Source organism: Silene latifolia, chromosome X, assembly GCF_048544455.1.
Source record: "Silene latifolia isolate original U9 population chromosome X, ASM4854445v1, whole genome shotgun sequence".
Classification (NCBI taxonomy): domain Eukaryota; kingdom Viridiplantae; phylum Streptophyta; class Magnoliopsida; order Caryophyllales; family Caryophyllaceae; genus Silene; species Silene latifolia.
Window position 1 is genome coordinate 159,992,166 of NC_133537.1, and position 25,357 is coordinate 160,017,522.

At 36.0% G+C, this 25,357-nt stretch overlaps 1 long non-coding RNA gene across 4 annotated transcripts; it reads left to right on the plus strand.

Annotated features, from left to right (window-relative positions):
- The first annotated feature begins 2,380 nt into the window (after positions 1–2,380).
- On the plus strand, positions 2,381–5,232 carry LOC141621635 (uncharacterized). 4 transcript variants are annotated; one of them, XR_012532524.1, is made up of 5 exons: positions 2,381–2,467; positions 2,624–2,896; positions 3,061–3,237; positions 3,933–4,073; positions 4,912–5,232. It is a non-coding gene; the product is annotated as an uncharacterized LOC141621635 (long non-coding RNA). The 4 variants fall into 4 exon arrangements; XR_012532521.1 differs by lacking the exon at positions 2,381–2,467 and adding an exon at positions 4,694–4,770 and having other exon boundaries at positions 2,469–2,896; XR_012532522.1 differs by lacking the exon at positions 2,381–2,467 and adding an exon at positions 4,694–4,770 and having other exon boundaries at positions 2,773–2,896; positions 3,908–4,073.
- The last annotated feature ends 20,125 nt before the right edge of the window (positions 5,233–25,357 follow it).

The window sequence follows — 25,357 nt, forward strand, 5'->3', positions numbered from 1 at the left end:
GATCTCGGAATCATTTATAATAGTTGGGTAGAGGTCACTATATAAATGCTTAAAACTTTTTTAAAACGTTTACAAGTATTATATTAAACAATAAATGTTAATTGTTTCCTTTCATTTCCGTATTTGTAGTTATTTATACGCAATGAATTCATCTAATTCTTCTACACCAATCACTATTGATTTGTGGCTCCAATCATTCGATGAAAAATGCTCCGAGTATGACAATGATACGATTAGAGGATTACGCTTTGGCATTGGTTAGGATGGAAATCTTTGCTACTTTACCACTTCCACACCTCCCACTCCAATATTTATGCATACCTCTTTGGTAAGAAAACCTTGTGAATAAAATCTCACTAAATCCAAGGCATCCTTGTTTGTAGAAGCAAGGAGAAATATCAAATTGAGTGGGAGTTCTAGCAAGAATGTTCTTGCAACTGAAAGGAGTAATGGTATTATTAAAGGAAAGGCAAAGATGGGTAAGAAACCCAAACCTGATCATGAATTGGAAATGGATAGTGAGACTACCACAACCAAGACCAAGAAGGGTGCCCAATCTTATGAAAAATGTCATTATTGTAATGTCATCGGCCATTGGAAGCGAAATTGTCCCAAGTATTTGGGAGATATCAAAGTTGGACTTATTACTCCAAGTGGGACTTGGAAATGTGGAAAAGCTAAACAAGAGTGATCTAAATCTCCGACAAGGAAATGGAGCTAGGGTAGCCGCTACTTCAAGAGGGACTTATGTACTTGTTTTAACTAATAGCTTTGAATTGTAATTTACATAATGGTGATTATGTACCCATTTTGTCTAAAACATAATTTCCATTTCTATGTTAGACATGAAAGGATTTATATTTCGCCATAAAAAACAATCGTTGTATTTTGTTGAAAATAGACATGGCTGTGAGTCATGTCACTTATCTTTATGATATACAAGTTTTAGACACTTCCAACTCAAGCAAAGATATCTTCATAATAAGATCAAAAAGACTCAAACTATTAATCCAAATGATTTGTACATTTGCCATTTTCAATTAGGTCACATAAATGAGAAACGCATTAAACGCTAGTGTCGACTAGAATTATTGGACCATTTGATTTACAATCATATGGAATATGCGAATCTTGTCTCCTTTGCAAAATAATTTGTACTCCCTTTAGTGATAAAGGGACATGAGCAAGTGATTTATTGGGACTAATACATGCTGATGTATGTGTTCCAATAAGCATCATCGCAAGGGGAATTTATGACTACTTCGTCACATTTACCGATGATTTAAGTAGATATGGGTATATTTACTTAATCAAATATGAAGTGAAGCATTTGCGAAATTTGAGAAATTTTTAAATGACGTAGAGAACCAATTGAACAAAGTACTAAAGCATTACGATTCGATCGTAGTGGCAAAGATCTAAGTAATGAATTTGATTTATTAAATATGGATTATGACCTAGTGTCACTACCCATAAGATCAAAATAATATGAGTCGGTTTGAGTCATCGAACTCAATCTTGGGAATTTGCAATCCAAAACGGACACGTAATTCTAAGCGGTTGGTCAACCAGTAAATACCTAAAATAGAGAGTCTATTTAACAAATGACGTGGATCAGACTGGCATATGACATGAATCAAGCTGCCATGATAGAGCTGATCTTTTATGTGCTAACACGTCAATCTAGACAAAATTCCAATTACTTAACCATATAAGTTTGGTACTCACAAAGCTATCTCTTAAGAAGATAGGTGTATTTCTAATAGAGAGAGTGGGAGTAGATTGTAACTAACAAACATGTCTTATAGTTATTGTGTTACTTTGTGAAAGTAATGGAACTATAATCTATAAAGATAGAGTGGGAGTATAGCTCAGTGGGAGTTAAACACACATGTCTTGTTGTTAAAATGTTGCTTTGCGAAAGTAATGGTATTATGACCTTGTCCCAAATCGACCTTGTTACAAACGAGCCATAGCATTACAATCCTAAGATTGTTACTCAAGAGTAGATTTACTTTAAGGCGAGGGTCTCCTTAAAAGTAAATAGAGCTTTAGAGTAACTGTGTGCATAGATTGACATGAAGATGTTAATTAAGATAAATTATGTTAGGAATTGCCGCATTTCATTTTAATGAAGAATGACAAATGATATTAAACTAGATTTTGTGCCCGTGCGTTGCACGGGTTTCAAATTTGTCTTTCCTCTAATTACTTAGACCTTTTTATATCATTTTTCCGTATAAACCTTCCTATCTTTCACCATAAAACTCTCATTGTTACATTTTAAATAATCATTTTCTATTAATCCTAACTTTTATTAAATCTTAAATCAAATAATTATGTCAAACTGTCAAAGGATTATAATTTCGTATAATTTTTCATCATTTATCCAACAATTAATCCAAAACATACACGCTATTGTCCAAAAAAAATATTTCCAAAACATACACAATGGCATTCATTTCAGGTATAATTTTCCATTAAAATTTAGAACTACTTTGTTTTGTGTAGTCATTTGCATTTAATCCTAATCCTAATAGTTTTAGTTAAATCTTAAATCAAATAATTATGTTTAAGGGCTATGACTTTTGTCAAATTGATTCTCTTTCATCATGCATTCCAGAATCGTCCCAGAACATACACAGACATTCATCATATCTTGTTTCAATCAAATTAATCCCCAAATGTTATTGTTTGTTCTTATTGTACCTCCAACGGAATCCGATCATCCCGACTCCCGAACAACTCACGCCGTTTAAATCCTTATCGTCTCTGAACCTGTTTGGGTATTAATTACAGTTGGAGATTGGGTCATTATCGTTCAGTGGGGACCATTACCGGTCGTCGTCGTCCATCATCGTCCGCATAAGATCGGGCTCATGCTCTAGCAACCAAGGTAACATTCACGTGTCTAATCTCACGTATCCGTTTGTGTTGTCTATGATTTGCTTGATTACAAACACGGCACGGATTTCTAAATTGTCTCTCCTCTAATTGTTATGGTCCGTTATTTAATTTTATTCTTTGTCCTAATTTGTGAGTTATTCGTTGTTCAATCAGATCCCCAAATTTTAGGGTTACCCTAACAACAACAACCCTATTTACAGCCATCTCACGGTTCTGTTTCGTCTCAACTCCTGATCATCTGGTTGGTTCTTGATTGCTGTTGGTGTGGCGTTAATAGTCGGTCATTGTTGGCTGATTTAATTGTGTTAATGCGCCAGCAATCATCTCTAGGTACCCTTCTATTTCATAATCTTATTTATCCGCTGGTTCTTTTTTTGATTTGCATCATTTTAAACAAAGGATTCAATAGGGTCACAAGATCTTATTTTGTATTATCATGCCCATGTTTATTTTGCATTATTTATTCATTTGAACGAAGGGCATCTTGCTTGTTGATCCCTTTCATTTTGGCGGGGTTTTTTTTGTAATTCATGATGTTTTTAGCTGAACTTACTTATGTAACCAGGGGGCGAATCCAGTAGGTAGCAAAGGGTAGCTTCTATTACCCCCAAAGGAAAAAAAATCAGTATGAACGATGAAGTTTGCAATCCCCTATCTGAACTGTTGTAAAGAATAAGTATGGTGAACCGTGCCTTAAACTGCAATAGAATTGAAGTGTCTCAGTGGTTAAAGAAGCATTATACCACGCAGCTGGTGGGGGTTCGAACCTTTTTAGCAGCAATCTGTCATTATTCTTCTCTTTTTTTTCCTAATTCAATGAAGCTGTCAATGACTAACATAGCTCTTGGATATTCAATTACTCCGTATTGAATTTTCTCCCTCTGATTTTTTTGTTATCTTCTTTCTTTGCAAATTGGCTAATTTCTTTTGTAAATTATAAAGTATCGTGTCATTTCCTCTACTTCTGCCTTAGTCTTGTGGTTTCTAATGATTCATGTAGGAACTTGTGGTTCCCTGGGGTCCAGGTTTGCAGGTTGTACAATGATCCTTGTCTTTATGATGAAAGATCAACATGAAGTTAAAGATCTTGTCAGTTGTTAATCGTTATGCTGCATTACTGAATTTACAGTATCCTTCCAAGATTATACTCCGTATTTTACTTCCAGGTACGTGATGTTTATTGACTATAATCCCTCAAATTTCCATTTTCTCTAAGATGCTTCTCCTTACTATCTTGTTCCAGTTTTTTAAATAGAGCAAAATGGCTCGTTAATCTGCATACATTTCTTTTTAATGTAGAAAAGCGCTTGTCCATGCATATAATTCAGTCATGCAATTTTGCCATATTTTGGCACACATTGTGTTGTACATCCATGCATGTTATAGTCATGTTTTGTAATACCTCCTTGCACGTAATTTTGCCATAAGCATTGAGGTAAGGACGGAGTTACCAAATGTAACTTGTATAAAACTGAATAAACGTGCATAAAATACTTGTATAGTTCGTTGCCACGGGTGGAACACGTAAAATATATGGCCTGAGGAAATAGCATAGTTCGTTACCTCTTCATCTATGACGACCATAGAAACATAAAGAAGCTCAGCTTTGTTAGTTGGACGATAAACTTTGTACAATCTTGTCACACGAACCTTGATTTTCCAATCGTTACTGCCGGAGTCTTCGTTGTCAGGAGGCGTTGGCCTTAGTTCATTGATCAGCGAATAAGATCTGTTGCAAAGATAAATTCAAGTTAATATGAATTAAGTTAATAGTGTTTGGATGTAGGTACTAAAACTACAGATGGAGAACTTATTTTGGTGCCATGGTTGCTTAAAGAGTTTGCAGGATAGTTTTTTTTGCAGGTAAGTTTAACGTTGACATTAATTTATTTGTATAGTGTTTGTAAAATCTATCTATTTCTCTAGGATTAGGAATATATGAGCTAAGAGATAAGAGTACGCAAATAGTGTTTTACTTGAACTTCAATTGGAACAAACGTGCAGGAGGGGATGGCATTGAAGATCATATGAAAGGATGAAGACAGGAGGCATTAAACCAATTTTTAATATAGTATTTGATTTGTGGTAGAATGGGGAAAGTATTTTATTTGCTATATTCCTTAAGAGAAGATATTTTCCCATATATTTGTGTACATAGGGATAATAATATTTTGTAATAAGATTTTTTAATGTAGTATTTGATAAGATAATATTTGTGTACATAGGATAAGAATAAGACTAAGACTTTTTTTAATGTAGTATGGAACGTGTTTGAACAGATTTTGTGTAGAGAGGAATAAGACGTTTTAATAAGATTTTTTAATAGTATTTGTTTTGTGGTAGAATGTGGAAAAGGAAGGCTGTTAATTTTCAAATGTTTGTATTTTTTTTTATAATAATCTAACAAATATTTCCAACGTGATATTTTTTTGCTAATTTTCAAAAGTTGGTTTTTTTTATATTAATATAATAAGATGGTATTTTTTTTATATTAATATTAATATAATTATTATTTTGAGTGTAGTGTTTAAAAAAGTATGGAGTCTCTAGAATTGCTTGAAAAAAGCCTCTTATATATATATATATATTGATTCGCTTTTCTAAAATGAGAATTTAGAGAAGGATGTGTTTGGAATACAAAACCTTAGATAAAGATCTAAGAATTCTAACATATTATGCGTAGCTTTCTTAAGTGATCCTAGAATGGTCTTAAGCAAGCATTAAAGGATTATACTTTTCGTTCATGTGGTAATTGAGAATGATATCGTTCACATGATTGAAGAATCATGTTTATACATGAAGTTAAGTGGGAGCTAGAATTATTTTTCCCGAGTCTTATATGTTGAAGACATATTACTTATTGAGAATAATGTACCAATGCTCTCTTCTGTCAAGAGTGATTAGGAGACTAGGAAAAGGTGCGAAGTATTCTAAATTTTTGAATCTATGTGAGAGAATATTGACATAGAATTGAGAGTCTTATGATGATAAGATCTTTCATATCTATTTAATATCAACAAGGTTGAATAGGTTATTCATGTTGATGGAAGTGGAATTACTATGATGGAGTCATAGTTGTTCACTGAACCTATTAAGTTGTTGATCATATGAAATCGTTTGCTAATGTTTCCGCCATTAGAACGATCATGTATGCCATTAAACGCACACGCTGTGATGAATCATATGCTTGGAGAATAATAAGTCAATAACAAGTTAATTCATAAGATGGTCTTGTGAAAACCTTAAAGAACATCCTTTGAGATTCTTGAGAAGAATTAAGGATTCGTTCATATGTTTGGATGATATACTAATTTATGTGTTGAAGGGTTGCACAAACTTTAGTTTCCAAACCGAAAAGGATTTGTCGAAATCCTAGGCTGATTTTATTGACTTAAGAGTAAGAGACTAGAAAAGTGTTTTAGTTTCGCGCATTGCAAATTCTACAAAAGGAATCTAAGTAAATTGTGATAAAATGGTCAATGTAGGGAATAAGAGAGATTCCTCTACCAAAGACTTCATCACAAGTTATGTGATAACAGTGGGAACATCTTTCAAGTTAAAGAGCCCAAGTCTAGTAAGACGACTAGACATCTACTTAGATAAATTCATGTTGTTAGATATAACATTGAAAAGAAGGAAATAACAATTGATAAAGTTGGAATATATGGATATAGGGTATATCCACTTGCCAAGCTTTTATTGCATTTCGACTAGTGTAAAAGGTACACTAAAGATTATAAGATATGAAGTAGTAATAGTGTATTGACTATTCATATATGATAATCGCATTTATCGTTTGAGTTTTAAACTCACCCGTTACCGTGTTATATCCAAATGGGATGTAGAGACAAATTGAACCCTATTAAAGTGAACTGGATTGACATGGTATTCGTCCCTAGTTACTTATATGAGGTGACGTCTCGAAGTGACTAGAGTGTGATGTGATTGATGGCAAGTTCAAGTGCCATAGAGTCATATGAGATGACTAGTCGATCACATAGGCAGACGGTATGGGACACTCTGTCGGGCAGTGACCGCGTATAGAGTTCTGGTAATTCGTAAAGCCTGGTCCTGGCAAGAGCTGCTATAATATTCTTTTGAGTCAATTCTTTTGACTAGAGACTATTCGCCCAAGTTGGCACAATTTCTGATTGGCTTTGATTTATGCTCTACGACTGTCGTAAATGAGGTCAAATGGGTATATTTTGGGTTATGACGAGCTGTGGCTAAACAAAGGGAATAGTGCAATAGAAATTGTCCACCCCATTGTCAGGGTTAATTGAAATCTCAAGGCCACTCGAGGAGTAGTGAACTGGAAATGCGTGGCCACGCTCGGAAGGTATCTACGGTAGATAATTCCGGTAAGACAGTTATACTCCAGATCGAGGAAACCACTCAAGATATGATCAAGTGCAAGTACGACCTGCGAGACACCTTGCATTGAGTGGGAGATTGTAATAGGACAAGAGAATTGGTGACACATACTTGTCTCGGACAAGTGGGAGATTGTTGGAGTATGTGTCCTCAACAATATAGCGATCACATGTTTAAATCTCATATTAAGAATACGTAAGGGATGATTCATTTATATAGTCAACTGATCAACATTAATCTGTAATGATTGGCTTGCTAGAGTTTGACGTTACTGTCGTAGGATGGTGGTGGTCAGTTGATCTCTTAAGGTCACACCTATAGGATGATGCCCTTATCAGTAAAGTTAATTAGTTGTATGTTGATACAAGTTAATTAATTTCTTAAATAAGAACAATTTATATTTATAAGAGGAAATATCTATCTTATTGTAATGTGATTAAATAAGATTCGATTTAGTGAATTAATATGTTAATTTACTAAATTACGTTGAGGTTTTATAAATGTTTCGAGGTAGAAGTAATTAGTTATTTACATTTACAAGAAGTTGTAAATTTAACTAACTAGCTATTATGGGACCCATTATATGTTGATACAATGATAAAATATTACTCAAAAAAGTTGAGTGAATATATGTTTATTAATTTGTCACATAATTGTTGTATGATCAAATTAATATTCAATTATGTAGGATAATTAAACATAAGACTTATAAGCATTTGTGAGACAAATATTATAAGACAAATATGGATCATAATATCTCATGTGGACCGTCCAAGGGTGATGATGGTGGAGTTTTTGGTTTTGTCATTTAATTGTTGGAAAGATGCTCCAACAACTTATGACATACTTTATACTCTATGCCTACTACCCTATATTATATTGTATGTGATTTTTGAAAAAAAAAATATGCTCTAAAAGGAGCATATGGCCGGAACTCACAAGGTGAGAGAGGACACTTTTTGTTCTTATTTTTCCCACTCTCTTATTCTCTAAAATGCACATATTTTCACCACATGAAAACCACTCTCTTGTTCATGGTTTTTCCTCTAAAAAACTTGAGAAGTTTGATCCAAATTGTTCAATGAGATTACTAATATTATTAGTGTAATATATGAGTATTAGTAATCAATTTTAAGGTAGACTACTAAATAAATATCTAGCAAATATTATTTAGTAGTGATAAGGGTTAAATCTTGGGTGTTGTAACACCCCCATTTATTCGGGAGCCTTTAGCTAGACATTCCCAGATAAATAGGACTGTTACCATCTCGGTTTCCCGAGGTAGTAGATAACAAAGTCCAACTCACCAAAGTACTTTAAATAAAACTTTAATGATTACATATTTATTACAAATTTAACTAACTAAAACTTAATATAAAATAATTACAACTCGCAGTGGAAATTAAATAAGTGATATAATTATATATGTGATCTAGACTTCATCTCAGGCTCCAAGTTTGGCTCTCATCCCAATGCTCCCAAGTCAGCTAATCTTTGGTAAATGTCAAATCTGCTCCCCATAAAACGGTTCACCGCAGGTGTTCACTAAACAACGCACAATAATAATAAATCCAACTCAGTCAAGATAATCGCATGTTATGGTAACACCCATAACCTTCAACCATCCATGTTATACTCCAATCACCACTACTCCCCCGAACTCCGTCTTAACGCTTCCTCAGCTCCGAATGTGCACATCTCCCTAGTAGTGAGCCTACTAGAGAAGAGACTCTGAGGGGCGTCCAGTGATCAACTGACGCCACAAGGACTAGCGGTTGCTCAGACCGGTCCCTTCAAAATAATAACCAAGGACTAGCGGTATATCGGTCCCTTTAACAAATAACTCACAAGGACTAGCGGTATATCGGTCCCTTCAAAATAATATCACCATCACCCACTCCTCAGCATCAAAATTCTCATCATACTCGTTACAACTCCAACATCGCAATCTCAACTCCATATAATCGAAACCACAATTTTCAAAGAACAATATATTCACAAACAATTACAATTGAACAATTAAATAGTTAAGTAGGATAATCCCTACCTGATAAGCAATTCCAATTACGCAGCTCAAGCAACCAATAAATAAAGCAATCTGATACGATTATAATTCTTTACAACCGTCACCTAATCAAAATATTATAATTCTTCCACCAATTATTTATTTAGTTATTTACTCCTTTTATTTAATTATTCAAATTAATTATTTATTATAATTATTAAAGGTTACGATAACTAAAAACCCGATTCAAATATAAACCCGAGTTACCCGAATTAAATAATTAAAACCCGTCACAAAAACAAACAACAAACACCACCCTATACACCGTGTAAACCGTGTGCAACCACCCCCCACAAACACTCTCCAAACCGACACCACACACCACCACAGCCACCACCCGACATGCCTACCTCCTCCCTACACCACGGCCCATCCAAACACCCACTCACCACCCATCAAACCACCACCAGCACCCTATAAACCCACGCCCTAATTCACCCGACACCAACAACACCCCTCTGACACACACACAAAACCCGTCCCAAGACACCACCTAACACCACCTATGCTGCCGCCTATAACCACCACCCAACTCACCAGTCTACCCTCGACAAAAGCCACCAAAACCACCCCAACCCAGACCTCCTACAACCACCAAAAACCCCCTCGAAACAGCCTGCCCAAAACACGACCTCCTCCTCTGTTTTCGCCACCACCGACACAAACCGCCACCTGCCACCATTCCGACACCACCAACTTGACCGACCACCTTCCCCCGTCACAACCCCTCTATACCCAGGTCAAGACGAGGTCAATTAGGGGTTCAATTACCCATTCCAATCCCCCACGACCAACCCGCATAACCCTCCTGACCAGCCACCTTTAGCCGCCCCAAACACCTCCCTATCACGGTCAATGACGGTCAACAATGGTCAGGTCAGAAACTTTGCAGTCCAATGTCGCTATAGGTCTAATTCCCGAGTCCTATGGCAGTCTATAGAAGTCATATTATCGATCTAACGATGCTTGCTTGAAAACAATATAAACCGATTTAAGATGGATAATTACCTCGAGTTGATTAATTAGTTTATGTTAATTCCTTCTTCTTCCGTCTCCTAAAGCTCCTTCTTTTAATTTGTAATTAATTTATCAGATTTAAGGTGGTATTTATAGTGTAAGATTTAGAGAATACGAGGTCAATTAGGAAACTATTATGACTTACCTTATTCTAATTAGTATAGAAATTGCTATTACTATTATATTATTATTATTATCATATATTATTATTAATCTTACCATAACTAGGATTTTCTCATATAATATTTACTAATTTATTATTGCCATAACTTTATTATTATTATTATTATTATTATTATTATTATTATTATTATTATTATTATTATAATTACCTTTATATATTATTATTTCCTTATTATATTATTATAAATTTCCCGATACAAATCCCGATTATACTCATACCAATTTAATAAGTTTCGACCCATATAATAATAGCACACGACCCAAAGCACTAATATTAGCCAAACCCAATTCCCGACTTGAATTATTAATTTATTATTTAATTAACGTCTTGTTATAATTACTATTAGAAATGTCTTTAATCAATTATTAAATTACATAAATTATTCTTATAAATTATTATTAAAATACGGAGTATTACAGTCTCCCCCCCCCCCCCTTAAAATGAACTTCGTCCCGAAGTTCGACCACAACTACTATCACAACACACATAGACATTCTCATAACTAAGTATCATCCAATACAATTATGCATTTTATGATTATCAATCATGCCAATCTTATAACAAGGTATCACAATAATAACTTAAAACACTCGTAGTATCACATTCCTTCCCCCTAAAAATAAACTTCGTCCTCGAAGTTCGGAATATCAAACAATGAGAACTAGCAATTCATTGTTGTAACGCCACCAAATATTAAAACACACATTGTAATATAAACAATTATTATTTCCAACACGAATTAATGGTTAAATGAATACAAAATATTTGATTTACTTCCAAAATCACATCATATAGGATTTTTGATCTAATTTTTTTTTTTTTTTTTTAATTTCAACTTCTTATTTTAGCTACTGGCGAATACATTACCAAGATAAATAATAATCTATAACAAAATACGCATAATTAATTAGTTAATCTTTTCTTAATAACGATATCTAACTTAAACATGGATGCAATTATTGTAAACGTATATATAGGCTTAGGGCAACATATTCCGCATATCACTAGACATGGTAACCTACTCCACACAATTCAAAAATATCAAGAAACAAAATTTTCACTTATTCAAGACCAAGGAAACATGTCACCACTTCTAAAAATCATAAATAACTAATAACACAATTACTTCTTGAGAATCTTTACTTTTTAGAAAATAGAGAGAGTTAGTAAATCATGAGAAAAAGAATCAAGTCAAAAACTCATAGGATCAATTTATAATGCATTTTACAAACAACTTGGTCGAAACAGAAATTTTACAGCAACTTGTCATAAACTTAAGGCTTTTTGTAAAAATCACCATAAATTGTCAAAATATTTCCTTACAACGTGTCTTATAAAATTTGAAACATACACGAATATTTTAAACAGTGGAGTTGGAATCATAACAAATCATTATGTAGTTTTTAAATGGTAAGTTTTACAAAAACATGGCGCGGAAATATCACTATACAGAAATATTTCGACTACTGTCCACTAAAATATTTATTCCTCTTAAACCGTATAATATTTGAACACGAGACCAGTAGCATATGAAAGCTAACTCACAAGGGTATCACACATAAAAATCTCGGACAAGAATTTTAAACCGACAGTAAATGGTAGCCAAAACAATCAAGCTATAAAATTTCGTGAAATCAACCATAATCACAACAATTAATACTTCACATGTTTAATCATATTAACACCTTCCACATACATGCCAACATACTTTCCCCGTATCATCATGCTTATAACAATTCTTAAATAAATCATGTCACACCCCTCCTCCGTAAAATAAGGTTACGCCCTCGTAACCGCAATCATTAGTGACAACAATACACAACCAAGACAAACAAAATTCCTAAGAGAAATATACTATATTCATTTTAAATTACCCCACACTCTCAAGTATTCTCTCAAGGTTACCGGTTCAAAACAGAGAGGGCCAGAAGCTTGGGGTGAGGGGCCCTACTCATCCCAAGCCTAAGGGGGCACCTAACAGTTTCTACCCGGGATTCATTTTATTAGACACAGTCTAAATTCATTATTATGTTCATTGGTTAGGGTTGAGGATCATTTCGCTCTGATACCACTTTGTAACACCCCCATTTATTCGGGAGCCTTAGCTAGACATTCCCAGATAAATAGGACTGTTACCATCTCGGTTTCCCGAGGTAGTAGATAACAAAGTCCATCTCACCAAAGTAATTTAAATAAAACTTTAATGATTACACATTTATTACAAATTTAACTAACTAAAACTTAATATAAAATAATTACAACTCGTAGCGGAAATTAAATAAGTGATATAACTATATATGTGATCTAGACTTCATCTAAGGCTCCATGTTTGGCTCTCATCCCAATGCAACCAAGTCAGCTAATCTTTGGTACCTGTCAAATCTGCTCCCCATAAAACGGTTCACCGCAGGTGTTCACGAATACACAGTCAACCGCGAGGTTGAGTAGGGACTAACTAAACAACGCACAATAATAATAAATCCAACTCAGTCAAGATAATCACATGTTATGGTAACACCCATAACCTTCAACCATCCATGTTATACTCCAATCACTACTACTCCCCCAAACTTCGTCTTAACGTTTACATAGCTCCGAATGTGCACATCTCCCTAGTAGTGAGCCTACTAGAGAAGAGCCTCTGAGGGGCGGCCAGTGATCCACTGACGCCACAAGGACTAGCGGTTTCTCAGACCGGTCCCTTCAAAATAATAACCAAGGACTAGCGGTATATCGGTCCCTTCAACAATAACTCACAAGGACTAGCGGTATATCGGTCCCTTCAAAATAATATCACCATCACCCACTCCTCAGCATCCAAATTCTCATCATACTCGTTACAACTCCAACATCACAATCTCAACTCTATATAATCGAAACCCTAATTTTCCAAGAACAATATATTCACAAACAATTACAATTGCACAATTAAATAGTTGAGTAGGATAATCCCTACCTGATAAGCAATTCCAATTACGCAGCTCAAGCAACCAATAAATAAAGCAATCTGATACGATTATAATTCTTCACAACCGTCACCTAATCAAAATATTGTAATTCTTCCATCAATTATTTATTTAGTTATTTACTCCTTTTATTTAATTATTCAAATTAATTAGTTATTATAATTATTAAAGGTTACGATAACTAAAAACCCGATTCAAATATAAACCCGAGTCACCCGAATTAAATAATTAAAACCCGTCACAAAAACAAACAACAAACACCACCCTATACACCGTGTAAACCGTGTGAAACCACCCCCATAAACACCCTCCAAACCAACACCACACACCACCACAACCACCACCCGACATGCCTACCTCCTCTCTACACCACGACCCATCCAAACACCCATTCACCACCCATCAAACCACCACCAGCACCCTATAAACCCACGCCCTAATCCACCCGACACCAACAACACCCCTCTGACACACCCATAAAACCCATCCCAAAACACCACCTAACACCACCTATGCTGCCGCCTACAACCACCACCCAACTCACTAGTCCACCGTCGACAAAAGCCACCAAAGGCCACCCCAACTCAGACCTCCTAAAACCACCAAAAACCCCCTCGAAACAGCCTGCCCAAAACACGACCTCCTCCCCTGTTTTTGCCACCACCGACACAAACCGCCACCTGCCACCATTCCGACACCACCAACTTGACCGACCACCTTCCCTCGTCAAAACCCCACTATACCCAGGTCAAGACGAGGTCAATTAGGGGTTCAATTACCCATTCCAATCCCCCACGACCAACCCGCATAACCCTCCTGACCAGCCACCTTTAGCCGCCCAAAACACCTCCCTATCACGGTCAATGGCGGTCAACAATGGTCAGGTCAGAAACTTTGCAATCCAATGTCGCTATAGGTCCAATTCCGGAGTCCTATGGCAGTCTATAGAAGTCATACTATCGATCTAACGATGCTTGCGTGAAAACAATATAAACCAATTTAAGATGGATAATTACCTCGAGTTGATTAATTAGTTTATTTTAATTCCTTCTTCTTCCGTCTCCTAAAGCTCCTTCTTTTAATTTGTGATTAATTTGTCAGATTTAAGGTGGTATTTATAGTGTAAGATTTAAAGAATACGAGGTCAATTAGGAAACTATTATGACTTACCTTATTCTAATTAGTATAGGAATTGCTATTACTATTATATTATTATTCTCATATATTATTATTAATCTTACCATAACTAGGATTTCCTCATATAATATTTACTAATTTATTATTGCCATAACTTTATTATTATTATTATTATAATTATAATTACCTTTATATATTATTATTTCCTTATTATATTATTATAAATTTCCCAATACAAATCCCGATTATACTCATACCAATTTAATAAGTTTCGGCCCATATAATAATAGCACACGGCCCAAAGCACAAATATTAGCCAAACCCAATTCCCGACTTGAATTATTAATTTATTATTTACTTAACGTCTTGTTATAATTACTATTAGAAATGTCTTTAATCAATTATTAAATTACATAAATTATTCTTATAAATTATTATTAAAATACGAAGTATTATAGGTGCAATCAAAAGGAGAATCTCTACATTGGGATTTTGGAGGATCATCCAATATATTAAAGCTCAAGAACAAATAAGGAAGGTGACCTTATTTGTGCCCATATTTCGACCCACCTAACAATGTAAGGGACACTGTTTTTCTTCATTAATCTGTTATGTTATTATGCATGCATTAGATTTAAAGAACACAAATTAAGAAGTTAATTAGTTCACTATTAGAAGAGTCTAATAATAGGTATATGAACCTAACAAAAGCAGTCCACTCGGTCGAGTGTAGGAGACCACTCGGCCGAGTAGGCGACACGAGAGTCGAGTGCATGGTGCACGCGGTCGAGTGTCACCTGGGGCAGAATGTTTTCATTTTCGCTCGGTTCCAAACTTCCTATTTCATCACATAAATGCTAATAGACTCCGATGGTGACTAACATACCCTTAAATAACCGAATTTAAGCATAACTCTTGGCCCTATGGCCATCATTATTACACAACTAAGATAAAACATCCGTGACATACTACCGACACAAACATACTATTTCATAGTTCTTTTCACAACCGTTCTGCTTTCTCCCCATACCCGGCGACGGTATCACCATATCGTCATCAACAACCACAATAGTCACGTCGGTAGCCACAACACTTATACTATCTCATGGACACGGCCCTAACCACTCATTACTCTCAAGAAATAACAACAACACCATCGCCCAATTGGACACTATAAAACGATCACGATGTATACCATAGACGCTCAACCTAACCATTGGGAGGCAACTATACAATATCTATGCTACCACTCATAGGGTCAGATTCCCACATAACAAATTTCACACTTCATGCGTATACACTTAAATTAAACAATTATACTCTATATAACACGAATGATCAATTACCTCAACAATATGACCGAGTCCTCAAGTATTACATGTCACACTCTTACTCTCACCACCGCGAAAACCGAACTTGGTAATATTAATCCCACCATCACATATCCCAATTATTTATTAACTAAATTTTCCAATTCATGTTCAATAACAACATCTCTGTACATGCAACTGAAACCGCGTTTACTATCCATAAGTTCAAACACTTAACAGATGTTCAACCTAGATTACACCTCACTCATTATCCACAAATTACTTCATACTAGCATCTTACTCAATTCAAGAAACCTTACACAAGCTAAAGCCACTTTCTTTTACTCGTAATTTCCAAACATGAATCATACACAAAATCACAACTTGACTTCTCATTTTAATCTACTAAACATACCCATAACTTTGGATCACAAATAATACTTCTTTGGTCGTATAATCTCATTCCCTGGCATGAGAGGTTCCTTCCTCTAGAGCCAATACCCACGTCACGTCCTTATATCTCTAAGTTTTATACTCTGCATTGTTAACATATACTTGTAAACAACTCATTTCCATTCACTATTCCTTCGCTCACAATACTTACACTACTACTTAAACAAACCCAATTCAATCTCTAACACATCATTCAAGGTTTCAACCAATAGCATTCTCATTCATCACATGACTTACTACTCACGACATCATATATGTGCCTCTCTACCTGACTCAAACTTACCTCAATTAATCAAATTGGCCTTAATCCCAATGAAACACGTGTTTCCCATTCATAACTCTCAAGATGCAACACTCACTCATCACACATTATTAGCACTCTTTATCCTCATAGCTCATCGACTCACGCCCGTTTCACATCCTCTCCAACACAACCATATATACCTATGCGTCTTTACTCATCACGACTATATAAACCAGAAGGCAAACTAAGCGTTAACACATATATAAGTAAAACAACATACGTCTTTATTAACAAAGATTGCAATACTACAAAACAAGGAAACCATGTTTTAAATACGGTGATTTTAAATTTTATCATACACACTTGGTATATATATAAAAAAAAAAAGTAATAATAATTGGAAAAATTTTAAGATAAAATTCTCAAATTAAGGCAATGCATAGTATTATTCACAAAATTGAAGTCTTATTTACTCGATTAAATCAATAAAACTTTAAAGAAAAATTTTCAAATTTTAAGATCATGCCTAACATTGTCAGACAACATTTGAATCAACACAATACTACGTTAACAAGGACTAAGTACCGAGAAATAATTAAGTCATATTTGAGAGCAAAATCAAAATTACTCATTTTGAGATGAAATTTCAAAAAAAAAAAAAAACAAATTGGGCAACACCTTAAAAATGAAATCTTGATTCAAGATGATACATGTCTTTACCAACCCGGATAGTAGCCTCCTTAGTTAATTAAACTAAGTTTCAAACATGAAAGTCAAAATTTAGGAATGAACACTAAAGTTTCGAAAATTTTGGAATCAAATTTTTAAGGCAAATTTTCAAATGTACGACAAGATTGACAATAACAACCCAACTTTGGCCCTTGTTAAACCATTAACCAAGCAACAAATACAAACTCAAGTTATTGACTCAAGGGTATATATTTTCGAGTTCATAAACAAAATTGAGTAAAATTCAACATGAAAATTTCATATTTGACATCATAAATGATGTAAAAAGATGATTAATATCATGAATCAAATAAAACATGCCATTAATTGACAAAATTGGAGGAATTAGCGTAGATTTAAATAAAATCAAATTGGAAAATAAGAGAAGGAAAACATCACTTACATGGTGAGATTAGCCAATTTAAGAGGATAAAATGAAAGAGAAAACTTAGATCTGAACAACAACAACACAAGGGAATTTTTGAAATAATTTTAAATGACAAAAGAATAAAGAGATAAAATAAATAAGGTAATAACACAATTTTTGCGAAATTTACAACCCAGAAATCGGCACTCGGTCTAGTGCTGAGTCCACTCGGTCGAGTGCCCTCTCCACTCGGTCGAGTGACTCATTTCCATAAATTTTCAAGTTTCTGGAAATTGGTCCACTTGGTCGAGTGCTAGGATTCACTCGGTCGATTGACTGGTACTCGGTCGAGTACTATCTCGCATTCGGTTGGGTGCCTCTCTATGATTTCCAATTTTCGACTACGAAATATCATTTTATACTAATGACCAATCTACTAACAACCATTACTAATCACATTCTAACTATAACACTAACGAAGATACACCACATCACAAATAACGATATCATGTAAGAAACCGATCGATTGTTATAGTAAGCACGTAATCACGTCACATTTTACATATTATCATGCATCAAATGGACCAAGATATCAAGCAAGGTACTTAACCATGATCAAAACTACATGTAATCACACAATATTTCATTTGAGTAAGTAAATCATGTAAGATGCTAAAAAAAATTCATATCACGCATATAATCATGCAACATATCACGTTTCCCGACTCATAACCACCCACTTAGTGACCGACTAAAATAATAGGATCTAGTTTTGAAATGAGGGATCCTTCTCACCCGAAACCGACCTCCTATTGTACTCATGCGGGTTCATTTTATTAGACGCTCCTAAATTCATTTTGGTTCATTGGTTTAGGTTCCAAAATCGTCGCTCTGATACCACTTTGTAACACCCACTTCTTACCCGGCCAAGGTAATTAGAAAATGTTACCGTCTCGGTTTCCCGAGGCAGTGAAATCGGAATTACAATTAAGAAACTTTATTAAATCAATAAAGTGTTTAGTTATTCCAAATATAAACTAATGAATAAATGAAATAAAACTCGTCTAAGACTATGTCATCTACCTAGTGACTATGTACTCGACTCCACAGTCCGTAGCGCGGCCCGAATCTCGATCACGTCAACAAGCAAACCTTTACTTAACCTGCTCCCCATATGATCGGAAAGATCATATGGATCAACACAGGCCACACCGGAAATAGGTGACAATTACACAGACAGACAAATGTCACTTTCAATTTAAAGTATGTGAGTAAAGTGTGACTCAACTCAAAGTGTGTGAGTATGCAACATGACCATGATATGAATAACATGCTATCAAACAACTACCACCATGGTACCGGGACACGCCCAGACATACCAATAACCACACTGGTACCGGGACACGCCCAGACATACTAACCACAAATAGGTACCGGGATACGCCCAGACGTATAGGGTCCGGAAGCCAACCGGATCCGCTGCCAGATGTCGTGTCTCAACCACACGAGTTCCTCCGTAACCTAAGCCATTAATATGCACATCCCTCTTGGAGTCGGAAGCTCTAAGAGGCGATCCGAGCGTCAGACGGTCTCCCAACCGCCTCACGTCTCCATAACAACAAGTAAACCACCAATTCCTCTAACATACAAAACAATACAATAAATGCAAGAAACCGTACAACATGCCAATTACCGACTCATTCAATGCAATTAACTAATATCATGTTATAATCGAATAACCATTAAAATACGACTCACTTGACCATTTAAATATATTAAAACTGAGTAGGATTAACCTACCTTTAAGCATAGTCCGTAAGTAATCTGGCTAATAATAATCTTTTACAAAAACCGTCACCTAAATATAATAATTAAATATATTTAATTACTAACTAATCTAATTAAATTAAATACGAATTAATTAATTAATTAAATAAAACTCGTCTTAAGCTATTTAAAACCCGTCCTAAACACGCTACCCAAAACCCGCGAAAACGACCCTACAACTACGGCCAACCACTACGACATCCATCACCACTGGCCGCTACCACTGACCATGGTGGTCCACGGTCAGCACCCCACGGCCACCAACAACACACGACATCCACTACTACAACACACATAACACCCTCCTTCTAAACACCACAAAACGGCCACCAATGTAGCCACCACCGTGGGCCACCAGTACCACGGTGGTCACAACCTGACCACCACTAGTCGAGCCCAACAACGACAACCGCCGCAGCCATATTCGACAACAACAACAAACACTACAAAAAAACCCAACCCGTATGGCTCCTTTTGGGCCCGTTTTACACCACCCAAACGCCACCCAAGACCACCACTACAACCCCCACTCAACCCTTGACAAAACCCATCCAAGGTCAGTCCAAGACAGTCACGAAAAGTGGGCCAAAAATCCGTCTTAAGACCGTCGCACAATCACAGCTATAAACATGTATAAGGTCGGTCAAACCCCCATTTTAGGCGGTCAACGGCGGGTCTAGGGTGGTCACGGTGGGTCACACGGTGGGTCCAAGTCGCGGGCGAGTCAACGGTTTACCTTACGATCTCGAGGCGGAGGAACAAAATCTCCATTTTCCTTTTCTCCCTTTTCTCTCTTTTTTATCTCTAAGGATTTGTGTAGATTTTGTTAGGATAGAATGGGGATTGTGTTTGGATATGGTAATGGGTTGATAAGGTGAGGGGTATATTTATATGGGTAGTTAGTATGGTATAAGTATATGTACACATGTATAGTATATCGTATTATTATTATTATTATTATTATTATTATTATTATTATTATTATTATTATTATTATTATTATTATTATTATTATTATTATTATTATTATTATTATTATTATTATTATTATTATTATTATTATTATTATTATTATTATTATTATTATTATTATTATTATTATTATTATTATTATTATTATTATTATTATTATTATTATTATTATTATTATTATTATTATTATTATTATTATTATCATTACCATCCTATAATAATAATTATTATTATTTCATTATTCCGTCTCATACATAATTCGTATAAAATAAAATATAATATTATTTATATAATTATAAAATACGGAGTATTACAATGATATTAAAACATTTTTCGCCAGTTTCTTTTCACTTTTACCCTATTCTAAGTTTCACAAAGATACAAACAAAGTTACGTTGCTCTCATCTCTCTCATTACTATCAAATCCCAAGGCTTGTGTCGTCGGAATCCAGAGTTCTTCATGCCGTTGAAACCGTCGCGTTGTGGGTAAGATCCTAGTACAGTTTTTGTATTGTTTCGTTAATTTTGGTTTAAACCCTAATTGGGTAGATTGGGGGTTTTGGGTGTATTGTTGATTTAGATGGTGATTGTATGATTGTGTGTTTGATAGGAGGTGATTTCGTAGAGAACGTTTCTTATTCGTTGTTGTAACGATTGTGGTGATTGCATTTCCAGGTAGGGTTTCCTACTCAGATATTGTTTACATAATACGAGATGGTTGATTGGTTGTTGATTGTTGATTAATAGCATTTATCTATATCATATTGAATTGGTAATTGTTGGTGTTGTAGTTGGTTGTTGTTGTTGTCTGTGGTTCGCGAGGTGCACCCTCGGCTGAGTGGAGTCACTTGCGGGAGTGGCTTCATGCCCTTGATTCGCCCTTGTAGAACCCGCCACAAGAGGGGATGTGCACATTAAGGAACACGGGTTTGCGCTCGGATTAGATGAGTAGGGCTTAGGTGGGAACGGCTGCGGTCCCCCACTGGCAGTGTAGATTACTGGTTGCGGCCGTAATCTGGCAGGACTAGACCTTCAGGCTAGTTAGGTGATTGGTGATGTGACGGTGTTAGAGGATTGTATGTATTGTCGTTATTGCATTATTGTATATTGTGTAATCAGTAACTGGCCTCGTTTAATTGTTTTAAAAATTGTGGTGATCCATTCGGGGATGTGAGCAGTTATTGAGCAGGTATGATATGGATGCATGAGGGATAGCTAGGATTGAATCATCACGAGTCGTTTAGAGTCTTTCGCTGTGTTACTAAACTTTACTTTTGATTTAGTTGGTTTTGGATTTTGAACAGTTGTATTTCTTTTGACAATTTTGGATTTTGTTATGTATCACTTTAAACTTATTTATTAAAGTACGTTCTTTTTATGGTCAATTTGATATACATTTCCTCGGGTAACCGAGATGGTAGCACGTTCATGCATTAGGTGGTCTTGGTAAGGCACCTTGGTGTATGGGGGTGTTACACTAATGCTTATTGCAAAGCTTGGCGATGTGGAAATGAACTAACAACTTGTAGCCAGACTGAAAGATCGTCCTTTGTCTTCTGTAATTGCTTCATTAAGTGGTCAGCGATTGAATCTTCATTATTTTCTGTTGGAGATGCGATGTTCCCATTGGTAGCTGAAATATTTGTTTCCACTGGAGTGACATTTTGATACGGGCGACCAGATCGAGTTAGGTGATTTATATCGAGGTCCTCCAAAGTTTTGACCAACGGATATTCTTTGAGGTAAACATCTTCGTCATCGTCAACCCAAACTCCATTAATAGTGTTGAGCTCTTTCAGGCGTAGGATTTCGGATTCTAAATGGATAATCTGTTGAACCAAATCGTCAACTACCGTGATGACTTCTTGCATTTTAGATTCGCAGGATATTGTAATACTCCGTAATTTAATAATAATTTATGAGAATAATTTATGTAATTTAAATAATTAATTAATGGCATTCTTAATAATAATTGCAAATAAGACGTTAATTAAATAATAAAGTAAGTAAGCAAGTCGGAAATTGGACTTAAAGCCAGTTAAGCCTTAGGCCGTGTGATATGGATTAATGGGCTGATTATATTAAGGCCTAGTATGAGTAGTAGTCGGGATTTGAAGGGGGATTTAATAATAACATAATAAGTATAATATTAATAGGTAATTCCTAAAATAATTAGAATAAGGCAATAATTTCCTAATTGGCCTCATATACTATCTAAACCTAGACTATAAATACTAAGACAACTGAAAAATAATTCATAAAGAAAGAAGAAGAAGATTTAAGAGACGGAAGGAGCAATTAGCGATAAAAGGTAAGACCGTCTTATATTATAATGCATTGATTTTGTAATTGTTATAACTCATAAACTAGACCACCATAAGACGAACTAAGACCGTCACCATGACCGTAGACCATCAGGGAGTGACCGGACCCACGTTGGACCACCGTTGACCGGCGTGAAAGGGGTTGTTTTGCTGGGTTTTCGTGGTGGTTTGAGAGGGGTGGTACTATGGTTTACACGGATTTAACACCTGGTCGTGGCTTGTTCTGACTTGGACCGGGGTTGGGTTGTTCCTAGGGGGTGAGTTGACCACTTTGTGGTGGTCGTGGGTGGTTGTTGCTGGTGTTTTCGTGGTGGTTGCGGAATTACGAGTTAGGGCAGATTGTTGTTTAAACACGATGAGAACCGTTTAATACTCGTTTCCTTGACCTGGGTATGGTGAGGATGGAAGCTGGTGGTGTGGTAAACCTCAAGGGTGGCGTCGTGGTGGCCGTAGGTAGTAGTTTTTAGTGGTAGTTATCGGAAAAACGCAAAACAGGGGAGGGGTAGTTCTCGTTGCTGTTGTTGGTGTAGGCGTAATACTACGGTTTTCTATATCTATGGGTACTCTATCGAGTGGGGCTTACTCTGTCGAGTAAGTATATTTTTATACGAAGCAGTAGGCTACCTGATGGGTACTCGATCGAGTATGTTGGGCATTCGATCGAGTAAGGGCCACTCGATCGAGTAAGTGACTTACTCGATCGAGTAAGTGTGTCTTTCGGGTTGTTTTAGCCGGTTTTTGTTAATAACGCGAGACTAATATAAAAGGCTTCCGTCATTATTCTTAAACACTTTTAACCTTTCTAAAAACCTTTCAAAAAAAAGAGGAGTTACGTAGTTCGTGTTATTTGCGTTGTTGACAAATCCCAAGGCCAGGACCGTCGGTTTATCTTGTTCTTTACGCCATTGTGATCGTTGTGTCGAGGGTAAGCTTCTTGTATAATTTTTAGAGCATTTCGTTGAGTTTGGTTAAAACCCTAATTGTGTAGTTTTGGGGGTTTTGGGTGTATTGTGTGGTTTTGGTGGTAATTGTATGTATATGTGTTATAGAAGGAGGATTCGTAGAGGAACGTTATTGATTAGCTGCTGTAACGGTCATGTGGTTGCTATTCCAGGTAGGGTTTCCCTACTCAGTATTGTATACATGGCATTGTTGATTGTTGGTGATTGTTTTATTGTTGTTGATTGATTATCATAAAGGAATTGACATTTGGTGATTGTGATTGTATAAGGTGATTGTTGTGTAACTGTCTGTGGTTCTCGGGGTACGTCCCTGGCTGAGTGGAGTCACTTACGGGAGTGGCTTCACGCCCTTGATTCGCCTTCTATGGAACCCGCCACGGAAGGGATGTGCACATTAAAGAACACGGGTTTATCGCTCGGACGAGATAAGCGGGGCTTAGGTGGGAACAGCTACGGTCCCCCACTGGCGGTGTGGAATACTTGTTGCGATGAGTATTCTGGCAGGGCTGCACACTTTAGTGTGTTGTCAGGTGTGTGGTGATGTGATGGAGTTTGGGTTGATTGAATTGGTTGTGGTATTGTTTTATTGCAGCTGTTTGTTTTGTGTAATCAGGACTGACCCCGTTTAAATGTTTTAAAAACTGTGGTGATCCATTCGGGGGTGGTGAGCAGTTGTCTAGCAGGTATACTATGGATGCGCGCGAGATTAGCTGGGGATGGAGTTGCCACGAGTCTCATAATAGTCTTCCGCTGTGTTGTCTTTATACTTTTGTTATTTCAGTTGTAGTTTGGTTGTAGAACAGTTGTACTTTACTTTACACTTGGTTTTGTTACGTAATCACTTAAAACTTATTTATTAAAGTACGTTCTTTTATGGTCTATTTGATATACATTGCCTCGGGTAACCGAGATGGTAGTATTCTCGTGCTTTAAGTGGTCCTGGTAAGGCACTTGGGGTATGGGGGTGTTACAAAGTGGTAGCAGAGTGACAATTTTGGAACCTGTAACTAATGAACCCAAAGAACTTAGGGAGTCAAAATAAAATGAACCCGGGTAGGAGTTGTTAGGAGCTAATGCAAAGACTTGGGAGACGTCCTAAAGTCGCGAACTCGCCCTACAACTTTAAACCGGTCACTATGGGGTGTCATGGGATCACTATGTGCTTGTTAATGTCCTATTGCATGCATATTGAATGATGTGTTGTATGAATATTTTGGATGGATGGGTGTTATGTGGTTGAATGGAGGCGTGGTGGAAAAGATGAAGGTAATTTTTTATGATAACATGAACCGTGGTTGGGATCGTTATGTGTTTTCTAATGTTTATATGTATATGATGGATGATATGTTGTTTGAAATTGTTGGAAAAGTATATGAGAAGGATGAATGATGTGGTGGAAAAGGGAAGTAGTTCATATATGGTAATATGTGATGAATAATGATGTTGCAGGATGGATGATTTATAATGTGGCTATACTAGTAACATGTGATTAGGAGATGTGATATGATTATACATGATA